Source organism: Macaca nemestrina, chromosome 14 (assembly GCF_043159975.1).
Source record: "Macaca nemestrina isolate mMacNem1 chromosome 14, mMacNem.hap1, whole genome shotgun sequence".
NCBI lineage: Eukaryota > Metazoa > Chordata > Mammalia > Primates > Cercopithecidae > Macaca > Macaca nemestrina.
Window position 1 is genome coordinate 55510062 of NC_092138.1, and position 12847 is coordinate 55522908.

General features: G+C 35.3%; 1 long non-coding RNA gene across 11 annotated transcripts in view; it reads left to right on the forward strand.

Annotated features, from left to right (window-relative positions):
* LOC105498387 (uncharacterized) overlaps window positions 1–12847 on the forward strand; it is a 76110-nt gene that overhangs the window by 9163 nt on the left and 54100 nt on the right. For 8 of the 11 annotated variants that reach the window (XR_011612651.1, XR_011612652.1, XR_011612653.1 and 5 more), the window contains one exon: window positions 12029–12230. The exons of 1 other annotated variant lie outside the window; for it this stretch is intronic. This is a non-coding gene — a long non-coding RNA (uncharacterized lncRNA). Of the gene's footprint in view, window positions 1–842; window positions 1016–11316; window positions 11489–12028; window positions 12231–12847 lie in introns of all 11 variants that reach the window. 2 more of the 11 variants (XR_011612654.1, XR_011612661.1) reach the window with 2 other exon arrangements.

A 12847-nucleotide genomic window follows, 5' to 3' on the forward strand; every position in this document is an offset into this window, starting at 1 on the left:
TTTTCTTGCTGCCTATTACAGTTTGTATACTTGTCTACTCTTTCTCTTAAACATGAAGTTTCCTTAAGTCAGGGGCTATGCTTGCCGTCTTTGTGTTTCCCTCTAAAGTACTTGGCATAGCTCCTGGCCTATATTAGGTACCATAGTCTGTAAATATTTGTACAATGGAATGATACTTACAGTTATTTTAGACTGCAATGCCTTTATATTCCACACAATTTTAGAGGTCATTTTGCAGTTCCTCAGAAGGCTAGGATCTTTTAATCTATGGTCAAGGATAAGATTACTCGTGGTACTTCATCACAGTATAACGTAACAATAAACTTTAATTGTTTAATATTTCAATCTGCAAGATTTGCCTAATAGATGGGAAAAAATGGTTCCTTTCTTATGGGAGTGAATGTTCCAGGGAGACTAATATATATATCCTGTAACTATATTGCAACAAAATGAATTATCAACTCCACTCATGCTGGGGCTGAAACCTTCTACCTTGATTTGCATTCATTAAACAACTTGGGCTAAGCCTGGCTCTGAGAATCAAATCATTACTATAAATGTAATGATCTGTTATGCTGCTCTTTCTCTCTCTTCATGATTGCTGTTTTTCTTCCTTGAACCTGGAACGCAAAGAATTAGGAGAAAGTTGCAAGTCTAGAAGGTGAAATCAAGGATATATTTTTCATACTATTACACAAAATTAAGGAAGCTGTGACACATTTTTTAATCAGAAGGAGCTCTATCCACACTAGACAATATTATTCACTTTAGGTCTGTTTAGATAGAGACCCGTTCCGTCTCTTGGTTGAGGGGATTACCCTAATTTTCATTTTTTATTTCAGAAGGCTCAATGTCTCTACAATTTCTTTTTGTATGTCAGCAGTCAACGAAGTCATGGAGACAGTTTTTTACATAACCTTCCCACCTGCCACTTGTTTGGCACATTATACTGCTTGGGAGAACAGTGAACCAGCGGTAAACAGGTCCTGAGGAGAAGCTTCCAGATTGCAGCAGTGTAAGTTCTGATTGCTTCCCTCCTGGCTATGATATTGTTTTTCCCTAACATTGAAATACCATTATTTTCTTGATACAAACTTTGTTTACTGCTTGTGATCTTGTTGCCTAGGGTTTCAAAAAATTAGTCCCCCTTAAATAATCCAAGAAGGAAAAAAAGATCATCTAAGAGAAAGCACAGTTACCATGCAGTATCTTTCAAGGCTTGAAGCTGCACCAATTAGAATGCTTTTCTGTGGTTACATATCCTCATCTGCCATATTGGCTGGAGACAAAAAAAAAAAAAATGCCTTCTCTCCATTTTACTCACACAGATTTCTAGAAATTGACTCTTGCTCTCAAATATGCAGTATGCAGAACTCCTTTATAAATAACATTTATCTAAGATTGAGCCTTCACAATTGTAAAAAAATAATGCACTCATCATCTTGCAAAAGAGCTTTCAAATGAAACATAACAAACCTAACTGGAGAGCAGGAAAAAAAAAGACGGGGGTCAGGGAGACGGGACTGGATTATAGCAGCAGATAAATATTTTTCATTAAACATTAAAAACAACATCTGTTACTCTCTTTAATAGTGTGAAGATTTCACTTTATTAAGTTTGGGGTGGTTAATGACTTTCAAAGTAATTTGCAATTTAAACATGCCTCTATCTAGTGACTAATTCATGACAGTCTTCAGCATTAACGATCAATTTTATTAACGGTTTCTCTCTCAAAAGTGAAAAAGTGGTACATCATTTCCTTGAATTGTGATAATAAGAAATAAATGGATATTCTAAAAATTTTGTGATAATAAGAAATAAATGGATATTCTAAAAATATTTAGTCTGACTTTTCTCAGTGTTTACCATGTCTAAACTTTCCCCTTTTTCTCTAAGAAAGGAATATTTGGGAACTAAAAAATAATTGATTAGTAAAAGCAAGAATCTCTTCTTTTCTCCTATATTATTCATCTCCCAATTGCCAGCTGATGGTGGTCATTACATTTCTTGTAATGACGACGTTATCCACAGAGCCAGGCTCAGCCTAAGTTGTTCAGTGAATGCAGATCAAAGTAGAAAGTTTTAACCCCACAATAATGGAGCTGACAACTTGTTTTGTTGCAATATACCTAGAGCATGGGTGAGATGATGAGAACTCAGAGTATGCTGGAACCACAGTGCTTGCCTGTACATTCCCAGCCTTCACTGTGAGTTTCATCTTCAGCTTCTTATCACCCATTGGAGCTGTGCTCTCAACTCCAATGTGATTAGCTGATGCTCTTAGTAATGCCTTACCCCCAAAAGGCTGGAAACTATTTCTTATTTTCAACCAATACTTGAAGTCAATATTACAGAAAATCAGTCCAATTCAAACTTGTGCTTATGATGTTCCTTAGGAAGACATGATACCACTGATAACCTTAGCTTGGTAGTCAACCTCTTATCTCTCTGGCTTTGCCTAATGTTAATATTCTCTCTTTATCCACTTATCTATGCCAGTTAAGTCCCAGCAGTTTCCAAGTCAGCTTAGTATATCAGTAATTTGAAATACATATTTCATTAAATATGAATTATATATTTTATATATATATATAATCAATTCTATCCTTTGTGTCTTTATCCAAAACCAATTTTTATTTATTTATTTTTTTTTTGGAATTCAGAGGAAACATGATTCCACATTTAGAAAAGGCAAGAGAAAGAAAAAAAGGAAGCATATTCTTTCACATGGAATATTGTATAATTGCCCTTCTTGGTACTATTTATTTTAACATATGAGTAAATATGTTCAAATAGAGCTCAGTTTCTAAATTTTTTACAAAATGGTAATTATATTTCCCTTCAATAGATCTATAAGATATTCAAACGAGGTAATTACTAAAGTCTTTTTTTATAGTACACCCTAAAGATAAAATTGGTGCAGTCTGATGGGTAAAGAAAATAGTCTAAATCAATCCTGGTATTTATTTGCAACCTCATATTTTATTTGAAAGATTCAGGAAGATTTTGTATTTGACTCCCTAATGTAGGTGAGTGGGTCTTCTGTGGCTGCATTTAAGGTTTTGGTTTTTTTTTTTGTTTTGTTTTGTTTTTTTTTTTTTGCATTAGCACAAGTTTTGAGCAACTTAAAATATGCACTAGGATAGTTTTCTTCATGTTTCTAATACTTGGGTTTTGCTTAGTCTCTTGGTTCTTTCAGTTAATAGTTTTTTTCTGAAATTTGAAAATATGTTAGACATTATTTCTTTGCTTGTTTTCTATTGTATGTACTTCATGTGATTAGGTGAGGCCCACACAAATAATCTCCCCATTTAAAGGATACTTGTGCCTTATAACCAAATCAAGAGAGTAAAATCTACCGTATTCACTGTCCTGGGGATTATATAGGGTGAATACACCAGGGGCTAAAAAATGTTGGGGCCATATTTGAATTCTATCTACCCATTAGCTATTATTTTGTGCCCAACCTCTCCCTCATTGAGGGATTCTTATTGCATGCATATTCAGACTGCAACATGGTCCTGCAGCTCACTGATGCTCTGTTAACTTTTTTTAGTCTATTTTCTCTCTGAATTTCATTTCTAACTATTGCTGCTGCTATATCTTCAAGTTAACTACTCTTTTCTTCTACCATGTGTAATCTGTTAATTACAACCAGTATTTGTCTCACATGTCATAGTTTCATTTCCAGAAGTTTGAATGGGGTTTTAAATATCTTCTATGTCTCTAACTTCTTGAATGTATGTAATACAATTATAATTACTATTTTTAAGTCTTGACTATTAATTCTAATGCATATGTCCTTTCTGAGATGGTTTCAATTGATTATTTTCATAATTATATTCTGTATTCTCCTGCTTATTTGTAAGCCTGGTAATTTTTGCTTGGCTATTAAGCATTATACATTTTACTTTTTTGTGCCTAGATATTTTTGTGTTTTTATAATATCATTGATTTTTTTGTTTCGGTTTTTGTATTCTCTGGGACACAGTTAAGTTACTTGTAAAATACCTCATCCTTTTGTACCTTGCCTTTAAGATTTGCTATACAGGACTAGAGCAGTATACTGTGTAGAAACAGAGAGGGGACAGAAATTAAGAGTTCATTCTCCGACGTGTTAAGCTTTAGGTGCTTGTTAGACATATGAATGAAGCTACAGAATAGGTAGTTGAATATATGCATCTGGTTTCAGAGACTAGATTAGTGATGGGAATATAAATTATCTTAATAATGCAACCAAGCAATTTAACACACACATAACTGTGTATTATTTAACTGAAGGCCTAAGCAATAGGCCTGGCAGAAAAAGGACACTCTGACTTTTTATGTCATTGTTGTACCATGGTTTAGTATTTTTTCAAAGTGTGGCCTCTGGATCAGCAGCATTGTAGCATTGTCACCTGGAAATTTGTTAATAATGCAAATTTGTGACTCCACCTCAGGCCTACTGAATCAGAAGTTTCAGGATTGGGCCAGCCATCTTTTTAAATAAACCCTCTGGATAAATCTGATAAACTCAAGTTTGAGAGCCACCCATCTTGCCAATAAATGCTAGAGTACTTTGTGGATTACTGTACTGTCATCTTAGCTGCCAGGTCTCAAAGAAAGCAGACATTTCTAGATGAGGAATAGAGAAAGGACATTCCATGTGAGAGGAGCAACCTGTGAAAAGGCATTGGGTCTAAATGGCATTCAAATCAGTCCCTCACTATTTAGAGCAATGTATATAATCTTCATTACTTGAAAGAGGCACTCTGAGCACCCCTAAGTGTCAGTTTCTAATCAGGGAATTCAGTGAAAATCCTTTTCCTTCTAAAAATGTTATCTGAGCTTGCTAGAAAATACAATGTCAAAATACAATGTTTCAAAAATCCCAATTTTATAAATGTTTGTACGGTTGAAATGTGTAAACTGAAGTAATAATTTTTCAATTTCTAATCCTATATTTACTTTGAGACTATGGACAAATAAGAAATTCAATTTTCTAGATACTTTTACTACTGTAACATTTCCTATAAGAGCTTAACACATGCCTAATACATGATAAGTATTTAAAGAATACTAGCAAATATAATTTGCATTATTTCAAAAGCACTGGCCGTTCCCTTGGTGCATTTTGAGGAGTGTCACAGGGGCTCTGTGATTCATAGCTAGTGTTCTAAGTAATCTCTTCCATTTAGGTAGTATGCATTTACATACCATGAAAGTAGAGCATGATTAATTGCATGTTTATAGCCCTAATAAAGTGCTATTTTGGAATAAATATGGCCTGCCTGTAAAGGTATTATTAAATACTACACTTTCTTCTTTCTCAAAAGTAAAAGATAGATATTACCTGTCTAACTTCCCCCTAGATGGGCTGGATCAGACACTTATAAGGGGAGCATAGTGCTGAGACAAGGTCTACAAGGCCAGAAATGTTAAATTGGCTGTCAGGTACCGGGATATAAGTTCAAGATTAGAAATAAAATATGAAGGCAAATAAAGACAGGAAATGGGGGGGAGATGAAGAGTTAAGTAGGACCAAGCTGAGCCAGCCCAGGATTAGGTGAACTGACCTGGATCTCTCCTCTCACTTTCCCAGAACTCTACCTTGATGACTGGTTTTGATGAAATGCTTTACTTAGGATCTGGTGCACACTCTCTTTCACTTCTTAAATAGATGTCTGCTTAATTCATGTTTCACGCAATTTCAAAACAAAAATTTCATACCTCAATGCAGGTAGGTAATCCTGAAATGGATTGAAGTTTCCTATTTCTGTCAAAAGCATCATTCTACTTATGCTTGGGCTCAAGATATTACAATTATACTATTAATTCTCTTTCATTAGCCACATCTCCTTTTTCACTAATTTTTATTTATTTTATTATTTAATTAATTAATTTATTTTTTGAGGTGGAGTCTCGCTCTGTTGCCCAGGCTGGAGTGCAGTGGTGTGATCTCAGCTCACTGCAACCTCTGCCTCCTGGGTTCAAGCAATTCTCCTGCCTCAGCCTCCAGAGTAGAGACAGGGTTTCACCACGTTGGCCAGGGTGCTCTCAAACTCCTGACCTCAGCTGATCTGCCCGCCTCAACCTCCCAAAGTGCTGGGATTACAGGCATGAGCCACCGTGCCTGGCCTCCATTTTGTTTTTAATGTGATGGAATACATTACATTTTTGAGTATAATATAAGACACTAAAAAGTGTAGAAAACTTATGATGCAGTTACATTACTCAGGCACTAGGTTTGGACCCACCCATGGTCTAGGAAGTTGAGTGGTAACCACCTACCACTAAAGTTTTTCATGCCAAAATGATATTTGTCATAAAGTGCTATACAGAAATCTGGAGTTTCAATTTGTTTACTCTTCAAACACTTTAACAGATTCAAAACTCTGTTGTGGAGAAACCTGTGGACTGGTTGCAAATATCCTTGGAGGCTACCTCTGTGAAAAAGGGTGACTGCCCTCTGTCTGGTCAAGAAAAAAAGTCAGCCTTTCAACTTTGACAGTAAAATGTCCAATGCAACTTCTTGTTCAGCTTGTTTCTAAAACATATAAATCTCTTGTTAATCAATAATCCAGCACTCAGTCACTAATTTCAGAATAGAACTATGAATAAGCCGAGACGCAGCATTTCTCAAAGACTGCTTGGAACATCTAATATTTAAGAAAGATAGCTTAATAGGCATGTAAATCTTTTATTTATCTAGGTTCAATAAATTCTATCCCGACATTCAGATAACCAGAAATAAGGTACCAAAGTAATATTGCTTCAACTGTCCTTAGGAATCTCTTTGTTCATGAGAACATCAGTTATACACTGAATGATGCAGGATGTGGGAGACACCATTCTGGGTACTTTGGAATATCAGAGGAAAAGGAAACACAAACCATTTAAGATGGCATGTTCTGACTGCAACTTTTAGAGAGGGTTAATAGCAAAAATTTTCATACGTAGAATATTTGTGTATTTTTAAAAATCAGTATTAATATTAATTAACATGTATTTTATAATTGATGTTGAGAAAAAAGAGCAATAGTTCTTATTCTTATTTTTATCCCACAGACTAATTTAATAAATATTTATTGATTGACTTCCATGTATAATAGAAATATGGGGCCGGGCACGGTGGCTCAAGCCTGTAATCCCAGCACTTTGGGAGGCCGAGACGGGCGGATCACGAGGTCAGGAGATCGAGACCATCCTGGCTAACACGGTGAAACCCCGTCTCTACAAAAAAAAATACAAAAAACTAGCCAGGCGAGGTGGCGGGCGCCTGTAGTCCCAGCTACTCGGGAGGCTGAGGCAGGAGAATGGCGTAAACCTGGGAGGCGGAGCTTGCAGTGAGCTGAGATCCGGCCACTGCACTCCAGCCTGGGCGACAGAGCAAGACTCCGTCTCAAAAAAAAAAAAAAAAAAAAAAAAAAAAAAAAAAAGAAATATGATGGGAAACAAGGCAGACATAGTCCCTATCTCGAGTAAAAATATACTAAAGAAATCTTGGGAAGATTACAATTAAAGACACAGCCATACTAAAGCCTTAAAAGCATTTAAAAAATTGTAAAATAATCAATTATAGGTAATGAGGCCTGAAGAAAATAATGGGAAATTCATTACACCTAAAAAACTTAGCCTATCGGAAGCTATTCTTTTTAAGGACATAATTTATCTTTTATCTTTCTGATACTAATATTTATTCTAAAAAGACTGAACAGTTCATATAATTCCTTCTTATTGGCAATGATGGTGACTTTATTTCTCAAAATACAACAGTTTACTTTTAAAGTCAAATGATAAGAAATCCTTTACTAACCCTATTTCTTAAGTCACATAAAATGTAGAACTGTCTGTACATAATTATCTCATCAGATCACCTCTATTTCTCTAATCCTAGTTTTTATTGTGATTTTATATTGTTCATTTTTAGGTTACCTTCTTTACTGTATGTGTTTTCAAACTTGCAAAGACAGTTTTTGGAAGAAGCAAAGCATAGCAAACTTTATTAAAGATGTGCAAACATGTTGAAAATACATTCCATGTATTAGATAGAAATTCTCCATTCCATATTAAGTGTAGTTATTTTCTTAATTCCATATGAAGTGCAGTTATTTCCATATTAAATGTAGTGGCCGCCTACGACATTCACAGAGCAAGCGTATTACTTATGCCTTTTAAGAGCAAGCACCACCCATTATATATGTATGTATATTTTTGTGTGACTGGTGAATAACTCTATTAGGACCAACATCAGTTTTGCACTTTCTCTTTGTTAACGAAGAGACTTGATCATGATTTGGTGACATAGGTTTTGTGATTGGCAGTGCACAGAGGCCAGGGAAGTGTATCATGTATATCGTGTTCGCATTCTCTATATTCATAGCCTTCATTTCAGCTGGGGTTGGACATGTGCTCCAGTTTTTGCCAATGATGACAGGGAAAATCTGATGAGACGATTTCTGAAAAACCTTTTTCCTTCTTATAAAAAGTTCATGGAATTTTCAGGCACTGCCTTTCCCCCTACCTTCATTGATTAAGAGGCCATGTCAAAGATATGACATATATTTTGTTATTGCAAGACGTTACCCAAGAAGATGGAAGCCAACAACCTCAGAATGTTGGAGAAAAGTTCAAGATCCCAGATGTCAGCGGGTGGAGGAAATGGGGAGATGTCAAACGTTATAAACTTCCAGTTATAAGAGGAGTTAAGTTCTGGGGATCTAATGTACAGTAAGGTGACAATAGTTAATAATAATATATTGTATACTCGAAATTTATCAAGAGAGTAGATTTTAAGTATTCTTATCACATATGCATAAAAGAAAATTATGTGATGTGACAGATATGTTAATTAGCTTGATTATGGATAACATTTCACAATGAATATGTATATGAAAAAATCATGTTGTACACCTTGAATATATGCAATTTTTATTTGTCAATTATACCTCAATAAAGCTGAAAACAAAATTCTGATGTTATGTCATCTTTAAGAAGCTGAACCAGCACTAGCAATATCTGCTATGGTCTTCTTACTATGTGAAAAAGATAAACTGCCATATATTTCAAAAAGTATTAGTTGGGGTTTTGGTTTATGGCAGCTGAACGTGTTCTTAACTTATGCACTTTCATACCTTTTCATTAGTAGTACTCCATAAATAATTTTTCAAATTGTTCTTTAATCAAGATGTCATGTATGTTACTTGTCACCCTCTCACTCGAGTGATCTAAATTAGTTGCTCGCTAATTTTTACCACAGCTAGTCAGTAGACCTTTTATAACTATTTGCCAAATGAAAATGAATAAAATTTTCATAATACTCATTTATGTTTTCTTGCTACATAAATTTCCTTCTCTTTCCTGTAACCTTGAGGTCAATTTATTTTTCCAGATCATAATTTTGATCATGCCTTTGTTTCTTGTTTATGTATGTTAAAGCCTGCTCCCTAGAGCCCACAGAAATCCAAATTTGTTACTCCATTATTTGAAGTCATTCAAAATCTACCCTTAATATTTCTTTTCAATCTAATTTCACGTTATTGATTATAATCCAAACAAATGGCTGTCACTTTTTCTTACATAGCTAACCAACTTCAGGGAGGGGATACTAATTATTTTGCTGAAATGACTGACCACTCCTCATTTCTGCCTAGCAATCACTTGTTTCTCTTTTCAGTTCCATCTCAAATTTTCTCTCTTCCAGAAGACCTTTCTTCACTCCTCAATTTAATCTACCTCCACCAAAGTGGAAACAATATTCTCCCACTCTGAACTATGAAACAGTAACTTGTGATTTCCTAACAACTTATGAATGCTGCTGAATATTATAGGTTTCTAAGTACAAGTCTTTCCTACTGTACTATATTTTGGATACTGTCTGTGCTTTTATGAATTTTGTTGCAGTGTAAAACACACAGAGGTAATGTAATATATGTATTGTAATATATATACAGAAACTATAAAAATCACAAATATAGAATTTGATGGATATTTAGGCACAGGAACACTGTTATATAACTCCCACTTAAATGAAGATATAGAACAAAACCAGTATATCCAGAATCCTTTCTAATGTTTCTTCCCAGTGACCATCCCCTGTGAAAGGTAACCACTCCTTTGATTTCCATCATCATATATTAGTATTGTCTGTTCTTGAACTGTATGTATTATCATTTGTTATGAATTCTTTTGTGTTTGGCTTCTTGTGTTTATGAGCTATATTCATGTTGTTCATATGCATTGAGTTTGTTCCCTTTCATGAATATAGTATTTTGTGTGAATGTACCATAATTTTTATCCATACATTTATTTTATTCAAACATAACTTTTATGTTTATTGATAAACATTTGGTATGCTTCCAGTTTTTCACTATTATGAATAATGTTGCTATAATCATTCTTATGCAAGTGTTTTCGGAGCACATTAGATACATTTCCACTGAGTATATATCTGAGTGTAGAATTTGTGGTAATAGTGTGCATGTAAGTCCAGATACTCTGCTTTGCAAAGTAAAAAGAAAAAAATTCTCCACTTGCATCACAGATGACTGTATATATGTGGATCTATTTTGGAACTCTCCATTCTGTTTAATTATTTTCTTTGCCTGTTTTTATGCCAAACATCACACTGTTTCAGTAACTATAGCTTTATAATAAATCTGAATGTCTGATAGGATAAATCTTCCATTTTTTATCTCTTAATTTTCTCTACCATTCTTGTCAATACATTGAAAAGAATATAATTGTTATAAGTACATGGAACTATTTATTACAGATTAACTTAGCAACATTTGGCATTGTTAAAATTCTGAGTTTTCTAATTTATGGAAATAGTATATCCCTTCATTTATTTAGGTCTTCTTACATTTTTGTCATAATTATCTTGTAGTTTTCCATGTTGATGTTTTGCACCTCTTTCCTTAGAATTGTTTTCATTTTATTTATTTTACTTGCCTTATTGAACTTGCAAAAAACTCCAAATGATAATAAATTGAAGCAATTATAGCTGGAATCCTTGTCCTGCTCTCTTTCTCAATCTCTGTCATTCATTATTTTATTGCTAATGTGACTTTTGCTGGAGAATTTTTGCAGATATGCTTTATCAGATTTTTTTAGACTATGATTTCTGGTTTAATAACAGTTTTTAACATGAATAGGAAGGATTAACCTTCTATTCCTAAGTATCTGATACAGAAGTTGTATATCCACAGTAAACAAATTAAAAGCTGGTCAAAATATATGAAACGACTGTTTTTAGCTATTGAGACAAGTAGTGTTGGGCTGTGATTCCTCATAAAAGGGAAACAAATTAGATTGTCCCTATTGAATTTCCAGCTTTCTTCATGGTGGCAATTTCTAGACTCCAGTGCAAGGAGGGGAACTGAAGGAGAATAAGGTGGTTACATTCAGTGAGAGCCTGATAGCAGAGTTTGGTTAGACTAAAGCAGCTGAAAATTGTGGAATGTAATATCGGAGAGGAGACTGCCACACAAAGAACTCCAAAAATGTGAGCAATGATCTCCTGTACTCTGCTGTCAAATACTAAGCTGTGCATTAACAATGTTGCTGCATTATATGTAGATGTGGCCAACACCCCAAAATATGGTGCTTCTGTCTCTCCCAAAGCATAGAATGAAGTTGTTCTCTGAAGTCTCCTTATCTACCTAAAGTCTGGACCTGTCAAAAGAAAATAATGACCTCTGGTCACTTCCCTAAATTTTCATTAACTGAACTCTTACCACAGGACGAAAGACTGAAGTCTGGCAACATACCTGGGCGCACTTTTGTCACTAACCACTGTCTCTTCTGTGAGCCCAAAAGACTTCATTCCGGGCCATTGTATGTTCTTTAAGCTCACTGAATTACCCTAACAATCATTTACTACCCCCCTAAAATTATCCACACTTCTCCATTTCACTTTTCCCTACGAAGGAGAACATGTAACCATTTGTATCCCATTGCATGGTAATCACTCTGTGTTTCTCCCCCAGGTACATTAATAACTTTGTATGTCTTTTCTCCTATCAATCTTCCTTTTTTTTTTCAGTTTGATTTTCAGCAAACCTTCAGAAGGCAAAAGGGAAAGTTTTCCCATGGGCCAACATGGATTGTTTCTGTAATAGTCTGTTCAGGCTTCTACAACAAGATGTCACAGGCTGGGTGACCTAAACCATGAGTCCTCAAACTCCGGCCATGGATCGGTATGGGTCAGTGGCCTGTTAGGAATCAGGCAGGCCACGCAGCAGGAGGTGAGTGGTGGGCAAGTGAGCATTACAGCCTGAGCTACGCCTCCTGTCAGATCAGCAGTGGCATTAGATTCTCACAGGAGCACAAACCCTATTGCTAACTGTACTTGCAAGGGATCTAGGCTGCATTTTCCTTATGAGAATCTAATGCCTGATGATCTGAGGTGGAACAGTTTCATCCCAAAACCATCCTCCACAGTCCCCTTCATGAAAAAAATTGTCTTCCACAAAACTGGTCCCTGGTGCCAAAAAAGTTGGGGACTGTTGGCTTAAACAACAGAAATTGGTTACTCACAGATTTGGAAACTGGGAAGTCCAAGATCAAGGTACCCACTGATTTGGTTCCTGGTAAGGGCTCTCTTCCTGGTTTGTAGATGGCCATATTTTTACCGTATACTCATATGACCTCAACTTTGTGTGCGAGTGGGGGAGAAAGAAAAAAGTTCTCTGATGTCTCTTCTTATAAGGGCACTTAATCTAATAGGATCAAGACTTCACTTTTATGACTTACAGGCCCTGTCTCCAAAAAGTAGTCATATTAGGGGTTAGATTGTCAACATATAAATCCAGGGAGGGGGATTGGCAGGAGGTCCCAATTTTGTCCACAGGAGTTTCTGTTG